The 24060-nt window shown below is 35.9% G+C and overlaps 1 long non-coding RNA gene across 1 annotated transcript; it reads right to left on the bottom strand.

Moving 5' to 3' along the window:
- Positions 1-10982: 10982 nt before the first annotated feature.
- On the bottom strand, positions 10983-15866 carry LOC132636294 (uncharacterized). Its single transcript, XR_009581177.1, has 3 exons — positions 15727-15866; positions 15117-15196; positions 10983-11236 (listed from the first exon to the last, which is right to left on the bottom strand). It is a non-coding gene; the product is annotated as an uncharacterized LOC132636294 (long non-coding RNA).
- Between the last annotated feature and the right edge of the window lie 8194 nt (positions 15867-24060).

A 24060-nucleotide genomic window follows, 5' to 3' on the forward strand; every position in this document is an offset into this window, starting at 1 on the left:
AGGTTAAACATTTACGATTATTCTTGGAGAGGAAAGGACTTTATTAAGTTGTGAATACATTATTTGCTTATTGAATACTTATAAACTGTGGACTTAAAACTAACTAAGCAAGAAGAGGAGTATTGAAAGTACCAACCCTCATCATAGCTATAGTTTAGGTTCGATCAACGATGCTGCTGAGTACACATGCTTCTCGTACTCACTCTACACTTGTTGCACCTTTTGTGTGCAGGTTCGGATCCAGGGACGAGTAGCGGTCAAGATTTTGTTGATTGTTAAAGCATACGTTGGAGTCTTGGGTGAGCTGATGATGGTTACACAAAACCAAACTTCTCTCCTACCTTTATTTTATGTCCTTCTCCAATTTCGGGCAGTGTTATGCAATAACTTAAAAGTTGTCTTATAGTATAGTAGCTCTTGTACTTATGACTTCCAGGTCATGGGAAGGTGTTTGACTTAGACTTGTTTATATTCAAGTTATTAACGCATAGGTTGAGTTTTTTCCTTTAATTTCTGCACTTAAATTTATAATTTGATGCTTTTTCATTTGGGGTTTGCCTACGGGTTTGGATAGGTGCCCTTATGGCACAATGGGATTTTGGGCCGTAGCACATGCAAAGAGAAAAATGGGAAAAGAAAATAAAGGTTAGAAGACATCTATACTTAACTACTATTTTAATCTAGCTTCTATTAATTCAAATCCACTTAGATAGACTTCGAGAAGGTTTTTATATATGCTAAGTATACCTGGAAACACACAGAGGTATATATGTCCCAACACATGTATCGCAGGCCCAGTATTAATTAAACAATTAAGGATTACAAGAAGAAGCGAACTTAAGCCCAACAAACCAGATTATGGCCCATTCACTAATTTAATAAGGAAGGGAAGGAAAAGCAGATACGGGTAGGCCTAAAGAGCACAACTACGCAATTTACCTACTTGTGATATTCCACTGATATGCAAGATATACACAGTTATACGTCTGGATATGTATAATAGTGTATACCGATATGTATATAGTGTATAACACGACATATATGGGAGGTGGAATGGAAATCACATAAGCAGTATTTACTATGGTCATTCAAGTTCAACACACATTGGTATATACTTAAGATGTACTTTTATATACAAGGAGTATACACCCTGTATACTTTGAGGTATACAAAATGTATACATGCCCTGTATACTTAGCTGTATATCCTAGGTATACGCATGGCATATGCAGTATGTGAAAGAAAAAGGTCACAATAAGACAAGTTCGTAAACTTACACATAAAATCAATTTAGAACTAGTAGACACCATATTCGAGCATGCTTACATAGCTTTTAGGCTACATTAGTTAGAAATTACAGTTAAGACAAGTTTGTAAACTTCTTTAACATCCAACAGCAGGTCTGCATACAGATCGACACAAGCACATTCACACATCCACAAAATTTAGGGTGTGACTCATACTTCAATGACAAGTAGAGGAAACAAGAGCATACCTATACATTTAGTCATCCTAGAGGAGCTATGGTAGGACTCAAGCTTTAGAAGATAATAAAGAATAGGACAAACATGCACAATGTTTCACAATTTTTACTTCCAGATTGCATATAGACTGCTGAAACAAAACAATGGGTGAATCCGAAGTCACACATTTCCTATTTTCAAGTTCAGAAAAGCATATGCATTTACACTGATCAGTCACAGTTTAGAGTAATGGTGACAATGCAGTTTTTATGTTTTCAAAAGGATCATTGGTTAAGTCACAGGAAAGACTATAGTCTCCTAGTATTTTGAAATCTCATTTTAAAGGTCAAGTCAAATGCATACAAGGGGACACAAATATCATAAAATCTTTCTCCAACATTATCCTTATGCTTAACTACACAGTAACATAGATGATGGAAGGATGAAAAGAGGATCATGCTTGGATGAATGAAAAAAAGGACAGTCTCATTTTCGTTTTAGTGAGAAAAGAAGCAGTCCAGTGGTATTTTAAAAATAGGGACTAGTTTGAAGCATTCTTGATTTTGGAAAAGGAGAGTCACACTTCAGAGTTATGCCAAACATGAATGTAATCTTTCCCAAGCCACAGAGTTCAACTAATCACACAAAACAAAGCAAACAACCCATTTTTCACCTATTCTTACACTGTTTCCATTCAGGAACTTTAATTGAAATAGGACACTGAGGTTATATTGATATACAATTCAATCCAAGTTTCACCACTGAATTTCAAATCAAGGTGCTGCCCTCACTTACTCTAAAGCACTGTTCACAAGTCAGGTTTAGCTCAAGAAGTATGAAGAAATACCCTTTGAATGTTAGCCAAGGCTAACACACTATATCTTAACCAGTTGAAAAGACTCGTACAAGGACCATACATGACAGTAAACTTAACCAAAATACACTGTTAACATAAAGATGCAAATGAAATCCGACCAGTGTCCTCGCTCAACCCACAAATTCATACACAGTTAACACATACAAGTAACAAATAATTGAAGTTAACACATGATCTCATAACCCTATTTGCTCAACCTTCATCTTTTGACATTTAAACCTTATCTATACACATATTTCTCAAGTAAAATGGTTCATAAAGATAGTAACACGAACATGATTACACACAAATCCATTTGAATAGCCCCTCTAGCAAATGGCATACTAAAACTATTTGTATCACAGCCTAATCAAAAGAGTATGCTTAACTGTTTGTCTGCTACCACATTTATTTGAATGTGTTTTAAACAACACTAGTCATACAAATCACGCATAATAGTTAGTAGAGAAGTTATGAAAATTTTCATTTTTTCTTTCACAGACCAGGTTTAACATACACCCCTTAAGTTAGGTTACTCATAAAATAGGTGCAAAATTACATAAAAACTACTTAAGTCATATTTCTTTACACTAATAACGTGATGTAGTTGTTATGCTAATCTAAATAGGAAAATCAGCACGTAACTAGCATTCACTGTTCATCATTTAACACATAAGGGAACTATCAACTAATTACAAGATTATGAACTAACCTATTTAGCATATGACTTAACTAAGCTAACAGAGCTAAACTAGAATATTCATAAACACATTCACAGCATATGATTACTTAAACTACTTAAATTAAAATAAAAGAAAAGTGGTTTACCTTTTTTCTGGGCACTTTTGATCGAGATGGGGGATTGAAAGATCTCCAAGCCTCCTCAGCGCAACCCATCCATGTAAGTGGAAAGAAAAGAGTTTAGAAAATAAAAACTAGTTGATTTGGAAAGGGTTCTGGCTTAGAGACAAATCCCTAAGTAAATCAACTTTCGAAAACTTTATGCAAGTGAAAATGCAAAGTTTCGAACCCCTTGAGAATGGGGGTTCTTTAAATAGAACCCCAAAAATCCCAAATTCTAGGGTTTAGCCGAAGTGGGATGGGTGAAATTGGGGGGAATTTTCCTGCAATTGTGATAAACTAATCGAAATCCAATGTTCAAAATCACAACCAGACCAAAATCATTAAGAAAATTCAGCTGAAAAGAAAAGGGAGGGGCAACCACACATGGTGGTACTGGGACAGAGGAGGAGAGAGAGGGAGAGAGCATTAATTGCTCCAGCACGAAATGACCTAACAAAGGACTGCCAAAAAAAAAGAAAAAACAGTCTGAGACTTTGCCATTTTCGGAAAGGCATGGTGAAGTAGTGGTAGGGCCACCTAGGCAAATCAATTCATGAAAGGGGAAAGGGAAAAATGGGAGGGGGTTTGGGTTTCTTTTGAGGATACAGTATGGGTTTGGGCAGTCTAGTTTTAGAAGAGGAAATGGATCAATGTTAATTAAAATGAAAAAGAAATAGAAAACCGACCATTTTCACAAATGTAGCTATAATTTTAATTTAAAAATTAACCAAACATTTCAATTGCAACCTCTATTAAAAAAATTAATTAAAACATTTCAATCACACTTTTTAATAATAAATGAAATTAAAACCAGTTTAATCTAAAATTAAGATGTCATTGACTATTCATTTAATTAATTAAATTTCTTGGTTTAACGGAATAACATATTGTCACGACCCAACTGACGGACCATGATGGCACCTACATCATCCCTCCCAATAGGCGAACCTCCCATAAATTATTATTCATTTTAAGGAAGATAAACACAACAAAATATTCCTTAACGTTCTTAGATTATTTATATATATATATATATATATATATATATATATATATATATATATATATATATATATATATAAGTGAAGTAGTTACTTAAATATTACAGCCCCAAAATATGGTCTGAACTTGTACAAGAGAATAAAAATATTTATTACAAGTCTGGAATACTGAAAAGTAACAACTGTCTCAAAAGGAAGTAAATACGGGAAATGAGATAGAAGGAGATCCAAGGTCGCGGATGGAATCAGAAGGCTAGCCCTCAAATTCCAAATCAACTGCTTCAAGATCATAAGTGAGGCCCAGAACCAGAATTCAGAGCAGTATTTGCACCGAAAAAGATAGAGTAAGTATGTTATGAGTACAACCACTAGTACTCGTAGGCATCATAGGCTGACAATGAAGGGAAAATATATATACAGGATGTAAAGATCGAAGCTACACACTCGCCACAACAATTCAACCTAACTTCGCCAATTATGCCCGAAAAATTCAAGAACACCACAAACGCATAACTACATAGCACATAGGATAGCAAAAGAAAAAAAGAACATATGATGGTATGCGTTCAATGCGCTGCAATCCAGTGGCCATATGTCAAACCTGGCACACACACGTTACGGGCTATATGTCACGACCCAATTTACTAAGTAGCACAAGCACCTACCATTTCCCACCTCGGTAGGCGAACCCTTATCCAATCAACTCTATACAATAAGGAATAAAGAAAAAGTGGAATCATAAGTCTTAGTCATACTAATATAAGTAAAGTGCAAAAATCATAAATGTAACCCTCAGATCTGGTCTAAATAATACAAGAGACTAAATGATATGTCTCAAATACAAGTCTTAAAATAACAATTCTGTCTTTGAATAGGAAATAAAAACAGTAAAATAGAAGAGTCTCTAGGTAGCGGCCATCAGATGCTCATCCTGGAATACTCGCAAGTCCCAGAAATCAGTCTCGGGAAGCGAAATTGGAACCTGTCTCAAACTCTACACCCCGAAAAGGAATGTAGCAAGGTAGCATCAGTACAAACAACACATACTGAGTAGGCATCATAGCCCGAAAATAGTTAGTTAACATATATAAAGAAACAAACTGAAGAATAGACATGCTCACAATCAGGTACACACACCACACAGTCCAAGAATAACAGGTCAATTACATAAGGATCAATAACCGAATCATAGCCCATGGTAAAGCACCTAAGCACAAGTCTTACCAAGATTTCCATGATTCCCTCAAAATAACCATAAACACTAGTACAGCCAACAACGTTACTCCGTAACCTCAGGTCCCAACCTAGGAGAGAGTCTCTATTCCTCAAATCCATTAATTCCCAAGTATGTATTAATCAGACACACGGTATTCTTAAATCAGTAACCAACCAGGAAGTCAAGTTCACGAGCACTGTATAATACAATAAATAACTACTACCAAAAATCAGATGTATGAATGAATGAAATATGAATGCAGTGCAATGCAATGATACACACATGCTCCGGGCGGATGATATCTACGCCTCGAAAATCATGACCTATGGAGGACCCGTGAAGTCCATATACCTGCTGCGGTGCATAGCCCGATCCAAGTCAGTGTTGCAGAATGTGCAACCTGATCCAAGTCAGTGTTGTGGAATGTGCAACCTGATCCCAGTCAGTATTGTGGCACGTGCAACCCAATCCAAGTAAGTGTATCTATATGTGTGTTGCAGCGCGCAACCCGATCCCAATATATAAGTATGAATGCATGCATGATATCTATGCCAACAAGAGCATATCAATGACAATCGTGAGACACGTGGACACACATCCCAATATCAAGATCAATATCAATTCTTTCCTCTTCACAAGTCAATAACCAGTAACTAAGAGATACAGGTTCACAACCATGAATAAGTCACTAAATATTCATATTAGAGTATCATACAAGATAAGAATGAGTACACTACATAATATCAATGAATGATGACAACATATCAAATTAATGCTAACTACGCATATAAATGGTGAACTACCAAGACATTCAAGATTGACTCACTTCTTTCATAATCTAGATCATGCAAATAGAGCTATGACTCTAGGAACGCTTCTAACTCGTGCGCATTACCTATTTTAGAAAATTCCTTCTAAGAGAAAGTACACTAAGAGAACTTCAGCCACTAGCCAGAGGGCTAACATCGAGACTGCTCAACAGGTGAACCCTCTGGCCCAGAGAGTTGCATCGGGTGTAGTACCCCCAACTGTACCCCGCATCTGCTACTCAAAGGCCTGCAGAGGTCCTAATTACTCCGCGCCCAATGCTTTAGATATGGATGTCAGGGGAGATATCCAGTTGCTCACCCAGATTATTGCTACTGAGGCAGGGGACAGGTCCTATTGATGGGACGGGTAGTTCCAAGTCTAGGGAATTCCTCAACATGAAACCTCCAGTTTTCACAGGGTTAAAAAGGATGAGGATCCACAAAACTTCATTGATGAGGTTCAGAAGATATTTCGAGTGATGTATGCTACAGACATAAAGGCAGTAAAGTTTGTCATTTACCAACTGAAGGATGTTGCTAACACTTAGTATGAAACATGAGAAGAGTCCCAAGGGGTAGATGCGGCTCCTGCAACTTGGAAAGAGTTTTTAGACACGTTCTTTGAGCACTTTCTACCCACTGAGGTCTTTGAAGCTAAGGCTTTAGAGTTTGAGACACTTAGACAGAATGAGATGAGTGTGAATGAGTACTACCTCAAGTTCATCGCTCTGTCCAAGTATGTTCTAAAAATGGTGCGTTTGGTTGACTTGGTGTGGGCTATCTGATTGTGTGTTGTTGATTGGTCTGTCTATTTTATTAGTTTTATGATTCATGCATGATAGTAATTTTAGTCGGCCTATGATATCTACCGGTACATGGTGTTTGTGCTGATACTATCTTCCTGCAATCTTTTGAGTGCAGATTGTGATCCAGAGACAGCTACTGGAGCTCATAATTAGCTTGAGGCCATTTGCTGACAGATTGAGGTTGAGCTTCTATCCGTGCTAAGCCGCCCGCAGATCTTCCTTTATCTAATGTCTATTTCCATTAAAGATATTGATGTTTATTTAGTTCAGACAGTGTGAATTCCTTAGACATGTTTTATCTTAGAGTCCTTGTACGGTGACTTTTGGATTTTGGGGTTGTAATAGTTAGGACTACCACATTTACATTATTGTTTTATGGCATGACTACTTTTGATTAATCTTGCATTTAATTTATTGTTGAACTGAATGAATTGACTAAGTAAAAATGGACTTGAATGAGTAGATGGTTAAGCATATTGGTTCGCCCACTAGGAGTTAGTATGGGTCCTAATCATGGCGGGTTGGGTTGTGACGCTAGTAGAGATTCTAGGGTGAGCTATGTTCTTGATCTGCAGCCCAGAGACCCTTTCCATTTATATCTGTCCTATCTACTCTAGGACAGTATTATATGACTTGATTTATACTTCCTATTCAGACTATGTACTTAATTAGTTAGTGGCTCTTGTACTACTTTCGGACTAGATTATTGTATATTTATGTATTCAGTATTTTGTCACTTGTTATCGTATATATTGAGACTATTAGTATATTTGTATGCTTACTTCCACTTAACGAATGTTAAGTAAAATGAGATGGGTTAAAGGAAGGGTTTGCCCATCGGGGGGTTTAGTGTGGGTGCCCTCATGATTCACGAGTTGGGTTGTGACAATGCATTGAGAGGGTATGATATGAGAGAAGAAAATAATGAGAAAGATCATGTTTATCAAGCTATGGATTTTCAAGCCCAAAAAATGCAAGGTTCGTTTAGCTGAGGTAGAGGACATGCAAGAGGAAGAGATTAGTTTGGACCTAAGTTCAGTAATACACCTGGTGGACAATCTCATAGACAATCCAATTTTCAGAATAATTAGAAAAGCACTCAATTACAGAAATCCGTCTAAAATTTATGGAAGAAACATTTATATTGCTATCTTGTGTTTTTATAGGTGGGATTATTCCTACCAATACCAACAAGAACACCACAAGGACTCTCACTTAATGAGCAATCGGACAATAATCTTTACATGGATTCCAAAGCTACTTTTCATATGGTGAAGACAATAGGTAATCTCAGTAATCCTCCTCTATTCAAAGGTTCAGATATAGCTATGGTGGGTGATGAAAAATAGCTCAAAATTACTCATGTTGGAAATAAGGAGATAGTACCAACCTACGATTAAAGGATGTTTTAGTTGTACCCAAGTTAAAGAAAATTTATTGTCAATAAGCAAGTTAGCAAGTGATAATGAATGTCTTTTGGAATTTACTGATTCTGAATTTGTTGTTAAGGACAAGAAAATAAGGAACATGTTGGCAAAGTGCAGTAGGAAAGGAGATCTGTATGCCTTGGACCCAAAGAGTGCAGATGGAAAGGTGTACCAAGCTTTAGTTGCCATGCGCTCAAATAAAGCTTCAGATGAAGCCTGACATCAACAGCGGGGGCACCCATATTTTAATACATTACATTTTTTAATTTCCAATATATTTCTTAGATTTAGTAGTTGGAATAAAAAAAATCTATTAGCATTACATGCCAAATGCAAAAGTGGTAAGCTACCTTTTGCAAATTCCAATAAAGTTGAGACTGAGCATCTTTTCAAAATTCATCGTCATTTATTTCAATGGTTGTTTCGTGGCACCAGATTCTTCTTCTATCTTTATTATTTTTATGGTGAACAAATAAAATTATTTGTATGTTTTATGACAAAGTTGTGTGAACAAATAAAACAATAATTTAACCTTTTGTTGTTTTCTTGTGAAATAATAATATAATTGTTATAAACAAATAAAATAATTTGTAGTTTTATGATAAAGTTGAGTATGTTGAGTTTTAATTTTGTCCAATAGGAATATGCCACATAATAAATAATAATTAAAATAAATTATACCTAAGCATTAGACAAATCTAAGCCTCAATTGTCACTTTAAAAATAAAAGCAAACAACAACATCCCACAAGTGGGGTGTGACGAGAGTAGAGTGTACAAAGACCCGTATCCCTATCTTGGCAGATAGAGAAGTTGTTTCTAGTAGATCTTCATCTCAAGTAAAGCAGAAACACAACAATTTTGAAAACATATGTTGCACCAACAACATGATAGTAAGGAAACTAAAGCAGAAGAGACAAGAAGTAGTAATATGAAGCTAAGAATCAGGAATACTAGAATACTAAAATAATAATAATAAATATGAAAACAATACTCATCCTACTGGTTTGGAAAATCAAAACGCGTTTCTACTCACTACGAGTCTTCTACTCTAATCCTCAACCACCACACCCTCCTATCTAGGTTCATGTCCTCGGTAAGCTGAAGACTTTTCATCTCTTGCCGGATCACCTCTCTACAGTACTTCTTCCGTCTACCTCTACCTCTGCTCCATCCTTTCATTGCCAAACGCTTGTGACGGTTTGCATTTTTTGCGGGCGGGGTTAGCGCTAAGAAAAGCTACTTCGAAATTGTTGGTGCTCTTTCAAACTTTGTTTTAAAAGAGTCGCCACCTAATTTTTAGGAAATTAGGAAAACCAGTTTTTGAAGGGTTTATTCATACATCGTGAAAAATCCTTCTTAATCCAAAGTTCTAGGTAAGGGTTCTGGTGATCCCCTGGGGAAGGTGTTAAGCACCCTAGTATTAAGGATCCGTACTATACGGTTGACCTTCGAATTCCAATGTGTGAGTATTTCCATGAACAATTTATTTCCCGCAAAAGTCTGTCATTATGCATATCATTTTTGAAAAAGAATTGAATGTATTCCCTTTATATATAGGGTATTTAGGTTCGGATTTATAATAGCTGGATACAATTAGTTCCTTTCATATATAAGGATAGTAGTAGTTTTTGTAAAGATATAAAGTTCATTTAAAGTATGGGATAAATAAATTTTGTTCATGTTTGACTCATACATGGTCCGGGTTAATCCGTTTAATACGTTCTTCAGCACGTCCTTATCAAAAACTTTATGTTTACAAATGGTTTATACGGATTTAATTTATAAGAGGCTTGTTTATATAATACAATTATCTTTCTTGGACTTGGAATTTTAACTTAAAGCCCAATGATTTGTAAAAAATAAACAGTAACGTTTTGACGTGGGCTTTAGCCCAAATTTATGCTTTTTTCTTTTTTTGGGAAAAAATTAGTTAAGGTCTGTTGGTTTTTTAGCCTAGAATTTCATTTCTTCCTTTAAATACTGGGCTCAGCACAAAACGTGTTTTCTCTTATCTTTTCTAAAAAATTTGGTTAAGTGTGACTTTAAAAGCGTGATTTTAGGTTGGGCCTTAGCCCTCAAAATTCCTAACTCTTTTGACTGAACCTAATCCAGAGAAAATACTTGCGTTTTGGTGTATGAATACACTATATATCTATGAATTTAAAATCGTTTTTTCCCACTGGTTTTTGGTCCAAAGAAAAAACTTGTTTCTGGCATTTAAAAGCACACTATATTTATGCGCAGCTTTGAAATTAATTTTTCTACCTGGACTTAGAAAAAAGCTTTTGGAAAACTCAGTTTACAACAAGAAAAACATTCTTCTGGTTTAAAGAAGAAAAAAAAAAGTCAAGCCTGGTTTTTCTTTGTTTAGGAAGATGATAGCAATATTTACAGTAAATGTACTAATCCCTTTCACTTTTTTTACTGATTTTCTTAGCCATTTTTATTCTTTCAAAAATCGTTTATATTAAGTCGGGCTTTGAAAATCACGCAGGTCGGGGGGGCCTAAAGTCGAACTAAATGACATATGGACCGTTTACCTAAGATGCCTAGTTCAAACCATAAATGATTCCAATAATAGTATGAGTTTGTTTTACAACATACAAATGCAACACTTTAATCAACAAAGAAACTGGCATGATACAATTTAAAGGAGGAGAGATAGATTAGGGGTGTACCAAACCCCTAGTTAACCATTCTTACCCATGGTTGGGCCTTCATGTCATTCTCACACATGACTGGGCCTTCAATAATATTAGCTTCCCTTTTCTCTTCTTGGACTTAACAGTTTCGAAGGAATTTCCCTATTGGGCCTTATGGCCATGTAGTGAGAGGAGGAAAAGGAAAGAGGACCCAGGTTAGTCTATATTTTTACTGAACCTATCACTTGTATATTTATACACATATATATACATGTATATCAAATTTGTTACAAAGTGACAATTAAATGACTTGATCGTATACTATTGGCTTCACTGAATTGTAACTCCTGCCATACAAAAGGAAAAGGTTATCACCACTCTTATTCCCACGATGTCGCACAAGTTCCAAGGGGTTTCATGAAGCCCAAGCATGGATGGACATCGGGGAATGGCTAAGACCTATCCCCCCAAACCATCTCAACTCCCCAAACTAGTGTCGCCATAGTATACAATCAGAGCCCCAGAATTGTGCACAGGCATCACCACGTATAGAAGTAATTTAAATACAAACAATACTAAAAGTAAACTTAAAGTCATGACAAGGAGACTGAGGCAGATATTGTAATGCAATGATATATAAAAATAACATAATAGCTTCAAAATACTTAGTCAATAGGTGATACAAACAAACCATCCTCTTTTTCCTTTGCCTTCGGGGTTTAATGAAAAGCTTACCCATTTTCCAATTAAACCTGAATTGGGCTAGGCCCAACTGCCTTCTAAAAGAAAATTCATTTGAAAGTTTAGAGGTTAGGTGAAGTTTCTATCTCTTTCATTCATGTATGCATGTTGTCTATAACTAGCCTATTCCCTTATAGACACATAGTATACTGTGATATACACATGTGAAATGTATACCAAGTGTATACTGTATGTATATCCCTCTTCCTTTTCATTAATCTATGCATATTCTGTGTATATTCATGCTCTATGTGTTTAACTTTTAGACTCAAGATCATTTCATTCCCCTAATTAGTCCCTCCCCCATAGAATAGTGTTCAAAGATAAAACAAAAGCTAATTCAAGTCTAACTTAAATCTTATGCACATCAAATAAATGATTCACCAGTTTTCCATATTAACAGTACTCACAGCAACAAGTGCAAGAATTAATTAATACAACAACAAAGCAGAGTAGAGAGATACAGGTAAAAAGAGAAAAATCCTACGACATATGATCACAAAGAAGGGTTGGAAAACCAAGAAATCTGAATTAGAACAATATTAAATGAATTGAAACTGAATAATTTTAGATTGTCAGAGAAACCCACAGAAATGAGCCTTTGTATTAATCAACAGTGGTAAAAGCACAAACATAATAATATTTCGTGTGAGTTGCTACATAAATGAAGAGAGAAATGTGCAGTTATATATGTCACCAAGCCTCACAGAAAAAGAATGACATGAGATTTAAAACAACTCTTTGCAACTCAGGATTTTTTAAACTCCTAAAAAGGACACTTATTATCAGCAGCCTTGAACTAGTCCATTTCCCTTAGAAAGAAAGCAAAATCACCTTATTAAAAAAAACCAATTTCTTCTTCCTAATTTCGTAAGTTCCCTTAGACATTCATACAAATTAACTTTCTCCCACACTTTTCTATTTTCAACCTTTGATAATATGATGAGATTCAAGGAAGACCAATGCACCCTCATGACGGGAATGCCCCCTATAGTTCATAGGCTGTGTCATGACACCCCTCATTTGGAGGGTAGGTACTATGAATCAAGCTAAGCCTGACTCTTCCCTGCCCTCTCTTTGAGGTGCCTTTGAAAAGACCACCCTATGCCAAGTGGTTCACAAGTTGTTTAAGAGTACTCACAACATCCTTAAGACATAACCTTAAACCAATTCCAGCTTAAACCATTATTTGACATAAACTTAGTATTTACTTATTCCATCCTACAGTTCTAAACATGATAGGACTTTAAACACCCCAATAGTATAGAGACAAACCTTATTAAAAAGAGTACAATTTTACCTTTTCAATCCAAATTACATTATAATGCACATTAAGGTCTAAAAGAAACAATTCAAGTTCAAGAGTAAGGATTCCCAACAATCTTATATTAATTAAAAAAAATTCTCTTCCCAGATCCAAAATATGTCTAGTACACAACATAGAAAGGTCAAACATAAATGTATCATAAAGGTGTTATTTAACATATTCGTTCTTAAACAACACAAAGCAAGCAAGTTTGAACTCTGAAAACTTGGATCCAGGCCCTGGTAAATAACTTACTCCCAGAACTTAGTCAATAGCAGCTTTTAATCCCTTTAATTATGGTAGAAAATATGAGAGACCCTCACACTTTGTTTTAACTTGGTTTTAAAAAGCATAAAATCTCAAGGATCCTCCAGGGCATGATAAACTCCTCCTAACCAGTCCTAAGATCTCTATGAATCCCACAGTCATGGGAATAAGGTTTAGGAGACAAGGAAACCTCAAGGTCCTGTAAGAGAAACAGAATAGGTTGAGGTCATCACCTCCCCATCCCTCTCCTGAGTCTTGCTTTCAGTAAAAAGGGAACAAAGGCCCCACTAGTCACTACCTTCAGTTCATGCCTAAGCTCACCTTTTACTCTCCTAAGGCAACCTCAACTCCTTACCTTATCCTAATGGCTAGTGGTAGCCACCAAGGCCTTGTGGTCAAGACTAGTTTGACACTTCCCTTAAACCAAATTTCACCTAAACACCTAGTTGAACACACAAGTTAAAAATTTCATTCAATTTAGTCTAGGGTCTCAACTATGAAAACCACTTTGAATTCGCTTTAGACATTACTACTTTAAAAAGATTTGAACATCTTAATCATTTAAAAGCTTAAGTTTAGACTGAGCACCACCCATTAGACTCAAACAACTCCTTTTCACTGGTTGATTAATCATTTTTAATAGTCAATAGCATATTAGGACTCAGTTACCCTTTTTAACCCCACTAGACCCTTTTAAAGACTCAAGCATGAACCAGGCATGAAAAGGGGAGGCTCTGATAACATGAAAGTCAAGACTAGACTCTACTTAAAGGAACAACCATAACACACAATCATCCTAGTTGTATCTAGGTGTCCTGATTCATTTCAGATGATTTTACAGCTTTATAAGCCTACACTAGCTTCTAATGGACCATTTGGGAACCTATTACCAAATAAATGAACCTTAATTTCAACCTTCATTTTAAAACTTCTATATCCTATTTTAGAGTGTTATTTTCTTATACTTACCATCAGCATATAAGACACAACTAGTCAAGGTTATTTTTTAAACCAATACAAGCATACATAAACATACTAAGGTATACTTAGGCCTAGTCAAATGCAATCAAACCCCATTTACTCTTACACTAGTGCCTTGACCACATCATGAGATTCCTATAAGTACCTAGATTCTTTAAGCTTTGTTTTTTAAGCTCAATCATGATCCTTTACTTGTCCTAATCATGACTCATGCTATTTAATTGATATAAACAATGTATATAGACTTAGGAAAGCAGATTAAAGACTCAGATTTACATAGTCTCATCAAGAAAGCTAGTACTACCTTAAACTGTTCAAGATGAATCACCACAGTACGTCAACAATCTCTTACATTCAAATTGGATTAGTATCAGTCTAAAGTTAATTAAAGTTATTGTTATTAACCATGCAATCATATTTTGTCATGTTTAAGAAATGAACAGCCAAATAGGAACTTCAAGATCTAATAAGGCATACAACAGTCTATGCGTCTCTATCTATAGAGCAACATCAACAAATTATCTAGACTCATACATTCAGGTCATTTTAACAACCCATATTAAGGTTAAGCATGTACTTTTTGAAAATAAGGAAGTAATCTCTATTTCCAAACATCTAATGAACTTGAAGCATCAGTTAAAACAACACATTACCACTTAATTGAACAAAAGATAATATAACAACAAACTAACATCAAACAATATCACATAACAAACTACTAAATAACAAAAATAAGCAAAAAGGATAAAATGTTACCTTTTTAAAGTGCAGTCGTGGTCAAGACTGAACTTGAAAGCCTTTTTCTGCTTCCAAAACCCACACTCAGCCACACCAAACTCAAAACAAGAAGAAACAAATTTTTAGAACTAAGAACAAAGCTCAACTTAAATCGGTCTTAAAATTTTTATACTAAGATGCTCGAATTCGAAGTGTCTAGCCTCTCCTTTTTCCCCTTTTCTCAAACTTCTTTCATAATGACGGTGGGTTCTATTTATAGAACCCCAAAATTGTTCAAACCCCCAAAATAACGACGTGGGACAATTAATCTTTCCCAGAAAATAACGTTGTAAACAAAATCTATGGCTTAAAACGACTTAACAACAAATGAACGGCCAGATCTGAGCCTTATTCGACTCGATCCTAACCATTCACCCCCAACTAATGGAAATCTAGAAAAATGAACACAATACAACAAAAATCAGACAACCATAATCAACTTTGACTAACTAATTTCAAAGAAAAGCAAAAGGAAAAGGGTCCATTACCGATTTTGAAAACATCTGGGTAAAATAAGACTTATAATTAATTTTTTGCACGTAAATAATGCTATAAAGTTGTGCATCTTACACTTGCTCTGCACACTTACCATTTTTGGGACGAGAGAGAAGGGGAAGGTAGGTGGCGGCCTTAGGGTTTGCGAGAAAGAGGAAGAGAGAGAAGGAAAGGGAAAAGGGTTTGTTTGACATGAATTATAAAAGGGGGGTATTACCCCTTTATTTATAATTCGTGACTGGGTCGGGTCTTGGCCGGTTTTGGGCTGGACTTGGTCCAAGTCTTAATACTAAGACTGGCCCTTTGTTTATATATGATGTGTATATATATGTGTGTGTGTGTATGTGTGTATGTATATATATGTATATATATATATATATATCTCTGTGTGTGTGTGTGTGTGTGTACCTAATGTATACACATGTATATAGAGAAAGTAGACAATTTAATATACAGACAAAAATTAAAATATTGATTATTGGTAATAATATTCCAATTATAAACAAATTAGGGCATAACTAACCTATTAAAATAATTTAAAAATTGTCAATTGTGTAAATGGGCTTAATTTTGCGAATATGGCCTTAATTGATTCTAATCCAACTAATTATTTCAATTATGGCCACATTTGGCCTAATTAGCTTTTAATCTAACTGGTTATTTCAATTATGGCCATATTTGGCCTAATTAGCATATTTTAAAATTAAATTGCATTAATGACCTTAATTAATTTGAGCTAATGAATTTGGTTATTTCAATTAAGGCCATTAAGAGGCTAATTTTACAAAAATGACCCCAATTTCCTTAAACCATGAATTGGTTAAATTAATTGTGGCCATAACAAAATAATACTACAATTAAAAATCAATTTGCAATAATGACCACTTAATTTATTAATTAAAACATTTATAGATAATAATTATGAATAATTTTGACAAATTATACAATTATACAAAATTAAAGAGTGAAGGGCGAAATGGTTAATTATTTAAATTACTCAAACTCCTTGGATTGAAGGGAATAAAGTATTTGCTCATTTTGATTTTTTTTTTTTTTTGGCAATTTAAAAAATCAAATAAATGATTATTATTTTTTCAACAAAAATGCCCTTTTTCCTTTGAAATCTAACAAATGTCTCATAAATGTCATAAAAAAGTACCAATTAATTTCTAAATAATTTGTGATGTCATAAAATCTTTTTACCAATTTAAAAGGGTAAAATATGGACTTGAACAATTTATAAAAATAGTTTAAACCCTTCAAAGTGCATATCTCATTTTATTTATTTTGCAAAGACTCTAAGTGATTAAAATAAATTATGGGAAGTCAAAAATTAGTTGTCAACAGCTGACCCTTTGGTGTTCGAGGATGGCGGGACCATTCCTGAGCAACGAAATTTAACTAACCCGACCTAATTCATTCCACCCTTCATCTTCATGCAATTTTCACATATGTGGCCGGTCCCTGATTTCTGGATTTCCTACATATCTTAGGTTATATGAGACTTCAGGCTACCTGTAATTCGACTCAACTAAGGACTTTTAAGTGATTCGGAAGGAAAGTGCCGAGATCCTCAGTGTTGTGATCGGGGTTCCTCCGGACGACTGTTAGAATGTGACCGACTCTCTGGTCTTGAGCCCGCCTACATATCCCTGGTCTCTAGGAATCAGGTCACATGTAGTTCGACTCGCTGGAGAAGAGTATATCCCTTATGCGGGAATACCTTCAGATTTCCTGGTGTGTGTCCGACCAGTCGCGATTTTTAGTAAAGACAATAAAAATAAGACAAATTGTGGCTGAGTCTAAGATCGGATGGCCTCCAAATCCTAGCCGGAGAACTTGACTCTCATGGGCACCTTCTCTTGACCGGATGCGTAAGAAAAAGTTCCATGTTTGCTCCGTAATTTGTCTGGATCTGGTAGCAAGCCGACTTCTTTCTGGTAGCTGTGTGCCTATCTCCTAGACTTGACAATATGCAAATATTCTTCGTGGAATTGTAGATGAATGGCCTTCTTAGTGTCACGATCCCGCTAGAGGCCACGACGGGTACCCAGTACTAGCTTACCGAGCACCTCCGATCTAACATTCCTTTCTCACTACTAGGTGGGTCACACGGATAATTTATGAACATCTCACTTAATATAGCTATTCATAGTTATGCCCACAATCATATATCAATAAGCTCGACCAAAATATTCTACAACAACAAGGACGGACAAGGTTACGAAACATCTACCCACATACGTCTGTCTACCAGCCTCTAAATAAGATACATAAATCCACGAGGACGGGGCAAGGTTTCACCGTGCCCAAATATATACACAAGAGTAGTACCAATAAGCTGTTGCTCCGGAACAATTGGAGCGCTTTCGAGATGCCGCTGGTGGAACTCTTAGAAGCCAGACGCGTCTACCTGTTTACTTGCGGGCATGAACGCAGAGTCCACAAGAAAGGACGTTAGTACGAACAGAGTATTGAGTATGTAAGACATAAACAATAATATAATAATTCACATGGAGCATATCATGAGGGAAAAGGGTAATCTGCACATCTAAGTGCCTCTTAAGGTGGATACCATGCATGCTTAACTTTCCTTTCATAAAAACATTTCTCATATTCGCATACATAAAATAAAATTGTTGCGAAAGGTGCAGCCCGATCCAAAAGCTTACCATTTTGCCGCGGAACGAACGGCCCGATCCATCTATATATTACATACATAATAGTGTCGAGGAACGAACGACCCGATCCATTTAACCATATATCCCGCGTCCGGGCATCCCGCTTCCGGGACGATATCATAATATACCAGTTGATCAGGTGGTCATGCGTATATAACGCCTCTCCTTCCCCTATATCCCCTATACACACACACACACACACACACACACACACACACCCATATATATATTATAACATAAGTAGCATGCATGAGAGCCCAAATAAAAGCTACGACTCTATCAGAGTGACGTAAGGTCGATAACCTCCGATTATATTATGGAATAATCATCATCGCTCTATCTCACCTTGAAGGAACAATTACTATAAGGTGAAATCAACAACAATGAATAAAATCGAGAAAATCATGAAATAAGCTCAATAATCTCATAATAGCATTAAAATCATAAACATGGAACCTTTAAACATAAAATCATCTTTATCATTGTAATCATCATAGAAACATTCTCATCTTTAACATCATGAGAATCTTTAAGAATCATGAACTTCTAGCTTTTGAAAACAAGGAGGTTATGGAAACATTTATGGAATCATAACGTAGGAATCATGCCTTTGAAAGAAAGGGACGAGCCTTAACATACCCGCGCGGCCTCCTATTATCTACACTTATCCGTTCGTACTGGTAAATATACATTTGAGAGAATTCACACTATCATTAGACTCATCGTTGCATACGTGTACTAAGCTTTCAATTTAAACTATTTTTTATTCTGCCGAAAATCGGGTAGCATCTCCCCTATATTCTTTACCTCCTCCAAATACCAAAACAACTCCCAAACAATACCAATAACATCAACAATAATATCAATACCAATATATTCCATAAAACATCCCACACGATGTTTCTCCAATTTTCAAACCACCCATAACATCTATAATTGTCACGACCTAGCTCCGTGGGCCGCGACTGATGTCCTATCTGGACACCCCAAACAGTCTTACATACTGACTCGTCATATTTTTATCTAACTCAGACCTTCATATTAATCATCTCAAACAGATTGAAAGCAAATATTATCTTAAGCGGTCGCACGTACAAAAATTATCATATCATAGTCAGAAGGGGCGGCGGAATACACATCGCCGAACAGATATACACATATACAAACATACGAGCCATTATGGCCGCCATAACAGACGGGACCGCATTAAGACGTAGATCATAGACAAACGAACACACACATATGACCTATTTCCCACATATATGACTACAGGCCTCTACAAACCATAACATAATCATATGACGGGATAGGGCCCCGCCGTACCCCAAATAGTCAGATATACAGAAGCATATGCATCACAAAAGATATGTACCAATATAGGGGCTCCGGATCAAAAGGAGCACTCTGTAATAGCAGAATGTGTGGCCTACACTGGCAGATCACGAACCTCTGTACCTGCGGGCATGAAACGCAGCCCCCGAAGAAAGGGGGTCAGTACGAAAGATGTACTGAGTATGTAAAGCATAAAGTACAGAAATCCAAACCATAACTGAAGTGAAAGGTACAGAGAGAGAATACCGGATCAATATATTAAACCTGTACTGAAGACATATGTACATAATACAAACAGAAATCATGCATAAGGCTCAGGAACGTGGTCACCACTCTGACGCTGGTGCCACAACACAGCATACTCCAGAAGGTTTCAAATCTCCGTACACCCCGAACACAACATATCATATCATCAAACATATCATAAGCCATATCACATCATAACTCCATAAACGGAACCCGGCCCTATGGCGAGGTCTCGGGACCGTAACACATCATACTGCCGAATTTATCATAGTGCGCACGATCACAAACCAGCCCGGGAATCGGCGAACGATATCATAGTAATGGGCACGAGCAGAGTAGTGCGGAAACCATATGCATATACACAATTTAATTCCAAGACTCGACAAATAAATACACATATATATGTATATATATATATTGAGGTCAGAAGGTTCAAAATAAGTATCGAGTCTGTCAGAATTAGTATACAAAAATATGAGCCTTTAAATTTACAAAACTTTCGAAAAATACTTCATAAGCCATTTTCTGAAAATTTAGTGTCGTTCACATTTAGGAGCTTTCAAATAACTGATGGAACAAATCAAACGGAGCCTTAAATTCATAGGCAAAAGTCCCATCTTTATATCATACGAAAGTAGATTAAGTAAGACAAACGAAGGAAGTCTCGGGACTAGTGGGCCCACCTCGGGTCAAATCGAGGTGGCAGACATAAATTACGAACATTAGACTCTATGGAGTCGTCCATGTAAGTTTCAAAACGATTCTATCACATTTGTGCAAATTATGGATGTTCGGATAGTATTCCAACAAAACATATGAATTATGATTCAATTGCATTGAATGAATAGTGCCTAAAATCAGACTCGGATTTCTATGAACAGAATTGCCCCCGAGGCTCAAATCTCAACCTAGTATGTCTAGGACATGCTAAAAGAAGGAAAGGGATAGCTTTACATACCTTACTTGCGCCTTACGCTCGCCCAAACTCAATTCCCGTTTCGTCCAAAATCTACAATTGGTCATAGTTGCCAAACATAAGTCATAAGCTTTTAGGAATTCAAACTTAAGCCTATATTTGTCTACCAAAATTTCGACAGCATTTCCCCTATAAACTCAACATCCCCGAGAGTTAACTTGGCCATAATATCAACAACCAACACTCACAACAATCCCAACAACCAACACTCACAACAATCCCAACAACATCAACAACCGCAATAAAACACATTCTAACATAATTATTCTTCCTTTCTACATAAGGCGACAACTTCCATTCCAACTTCACCATATCGAGCTAATATCAACATTTCCATATTCATTTACTAATCAAAATCACTCCAACACAATCCGGAAGTATTCCATATCATTATACAAAATATTTACAAAACATACAAAAATTCCACCGAAATCATAATTCATTCAAAACCTCCATTCTTTGACATAAATGTTCATAACACATTTTCGTCTCCCAAATTCATCAACAACAACCACGATTTGCACCTTAACAATTTATTTTCATAATTACATAATCTAGAATATCATCACATACTTTCCGACAACAACTTAACCACAAATTCTTCATGCCAACTAAAACTAGGATTCTTTCATTTGCATTAAAAGGCCATTACAACACAATTTAGCATAATAAATAAATTTAATCATTCCTTTTCATCCACCACCATTTTCGGCCACACACATATATATCCATAACACAAAATTCTCATGCTTTACATTCACTTCCATATACTACAACACATATATATAATTCTTCAAAGCTAAAAAGAGTAGAATTATTACCTTTTTTCCAAATTCTCTTCTTAAAAAAAGGCACTCTTTTGCTTCCAAATTGGTATCACATAGAAGAGGACTTTGAGCTTAGTATTAATTCAACAAGGGATGAATTTTTAGACTAAAGATTTGAGCTCAATTTTTTTTTAAGGGGGGGGGGGGGGGGGGGGGGCGAACCCCTCTTCTTGCTCTTGCTCTCTTATTTTCTTGAAGCTTCTTAATAAGATGATGATAAGGTCCTCCTTGATATATATATATTTGTCACATGATTTTTACTTAATGGGTTTGGGCCCTTTTTCTACTCCATGGCCGGCCACCCATTAATTTGGGCCTCAACTTTATGAATTTTTTGAGCCCAATTTCCTTTTGGATTTTTATTGTAATTCCCGAAACTAATTTTCAAAATTCCAATTTTGCCCTTAGCCACCCTCCGTATTTCCGCATCAATATTTTTCCTGAATATCTCACATGTGTTAAATAAAATAAGAACATAGCCTTATTTCCTACAAGGCAAGGTTATTCCAAATTTCCAAATGTGCAAAAACGCGGGATATAACAATAATACCATAATCAAAGAATTATATTCAATTTAATCTCAAATTAATCCAAAATTCTCTTTTTGAAACTCACCTCATGGCCATAAACTTCAATTCAACTCTTTATGACTTTTCTCCTATGATTCTTTCCTTTCTAAAAGTTGCTAAACCTTTACATCATCTCAATCATGTAAATAATAGTAGGAAAAACATACCTTATAGTGAAAGAATTTCACTTTCTTCACCCCTTTCCAAGACTAAGTTCATCACCACCTTGAAGAGAAAGAATAAAAATCATCTTCCATGAATTTTCTTTGAGATTTTGATGTTGATATTCTCTCTTGATGATATGGAAAGGTTGTGGAAGATTATGGAGGGTTATGAAAATTTATGGAGAGTTATGGAAGGTTATAGAACCCTCAAGAGTTCTCAAGAATTCTTTAGAAATATGAAGGATGAGAATATGGTGAAAATGATGAAAATTTATGGGTTAGAGGCGTATTTATAGGTGTGTGTTGGGTCGGGTTACTATAGCACCCGGTTACTGTAGCAGCATTTTTCTGCTCTGTCTGCATAACTTGTAACGTTCATAACTCCTTGCTCCGATGTCTCATTGACAAATGGTTTGTTGCGTTGGAAAATAGACTCAAAGAAATTCATTTTAGGATTTTGAAACGCCATAAAACTCCTTATATACTCGGAGATATACCCCTCCAAAGTTGACCCAAAATTCTGCCCAGAATTCTGCCAATTTTTTTCAAATTTTTGGACAACTTATTTTCTCCACTTTGCTTGGTCCCGGAATCTTCCAAAACTCTCCATACATGATATTTATCATTGATCATACTTGATAAAATAGTCGTTTCCTTTGGTTCCAAGGTTATCCTTCCCGGTTACGACTTACGAGATCGTAATTCATCATTTACTTCATTGTTACGTACTTCCCATGGCATGTACCTTCCAAAACTTTATGGGACGTCTCTTAATATGGTGAAGTACATGGCATGCTCATGATCTGAAAGTGCAAGGTGTAACATCCTTCCCCCCTTAGAAACATTCGTCCTCGAATGTTGTAGCTTGCGAGTTTACGACTCTTTCATTAGTTTCTTGAAATGGTTGTCTTCCTTTAGTTCCTGATCCCATATTCTTATACTATGGGCTTATTAGTCTTCTTTCATATTCTTCGAATCCTTTGTCGGGCTCATTCATTAGTTCCATATCCTCACGTTCTTATGTATGTACTCAGTGGTAAACTGATATCTTGTTACTGTCCTGGGACCTATTGCCATTAAGATGGTCTTAACTCATGATTGCTATGGCTTCCTGCCAATCTGTGAGCACTTTTAATTACTGTACTTATTTGTCTTGCTCCTTATTTCTCTACTAGTAGACAAATTCTATTGTTCAGATATGACACCCTTTCTTGCTTGCTTCTTTGGCACTATTTTAGATTATCCCTTTTCATTCTCTTCGACCTTATATACATACCATATCATCTCCTTTTATTTCCTTGGTCGAACTCTTTAATTCCTTACAATATCATCCTATTCATACTTTGAACTTTTTCTACAATTTCCTCTCCTCAGTTTTAGCGTAATTGCAATATAAACTCATAAACATGGAACTAAGATAAAATCCTACTTAATCATAACTTTATTTTGATACGAGTATGCTTTCTTCTTAAGTCTTTGATTCTCTTGTATTGGTGATCATTTGAGACTTAAATTAGCCTATGTTCTTTTTTTCCTCCCTATCGTTGTCCTTACACCATTTTTGTCGGCCATTGCATCATGACAATTGTCTATATGGTTCTATAACATGTACTCTCACATTTGATATGACCGA

This window comes from Lycium barbarum, chromosome 1 (assembly GCF_019175385.1).
Source record: "Lycium barbarum isolate Lr01 chromosome 1, ASM1917538v2, whole genome shotgun sequence".
In the NCBI taxonomy this organism is placed as follows: Eukaryota; Viridiplantae; Streptophyta; class Magnoliopsida; order Solanales; family Solanaceae; genus Lycium; species Lycium barbarum.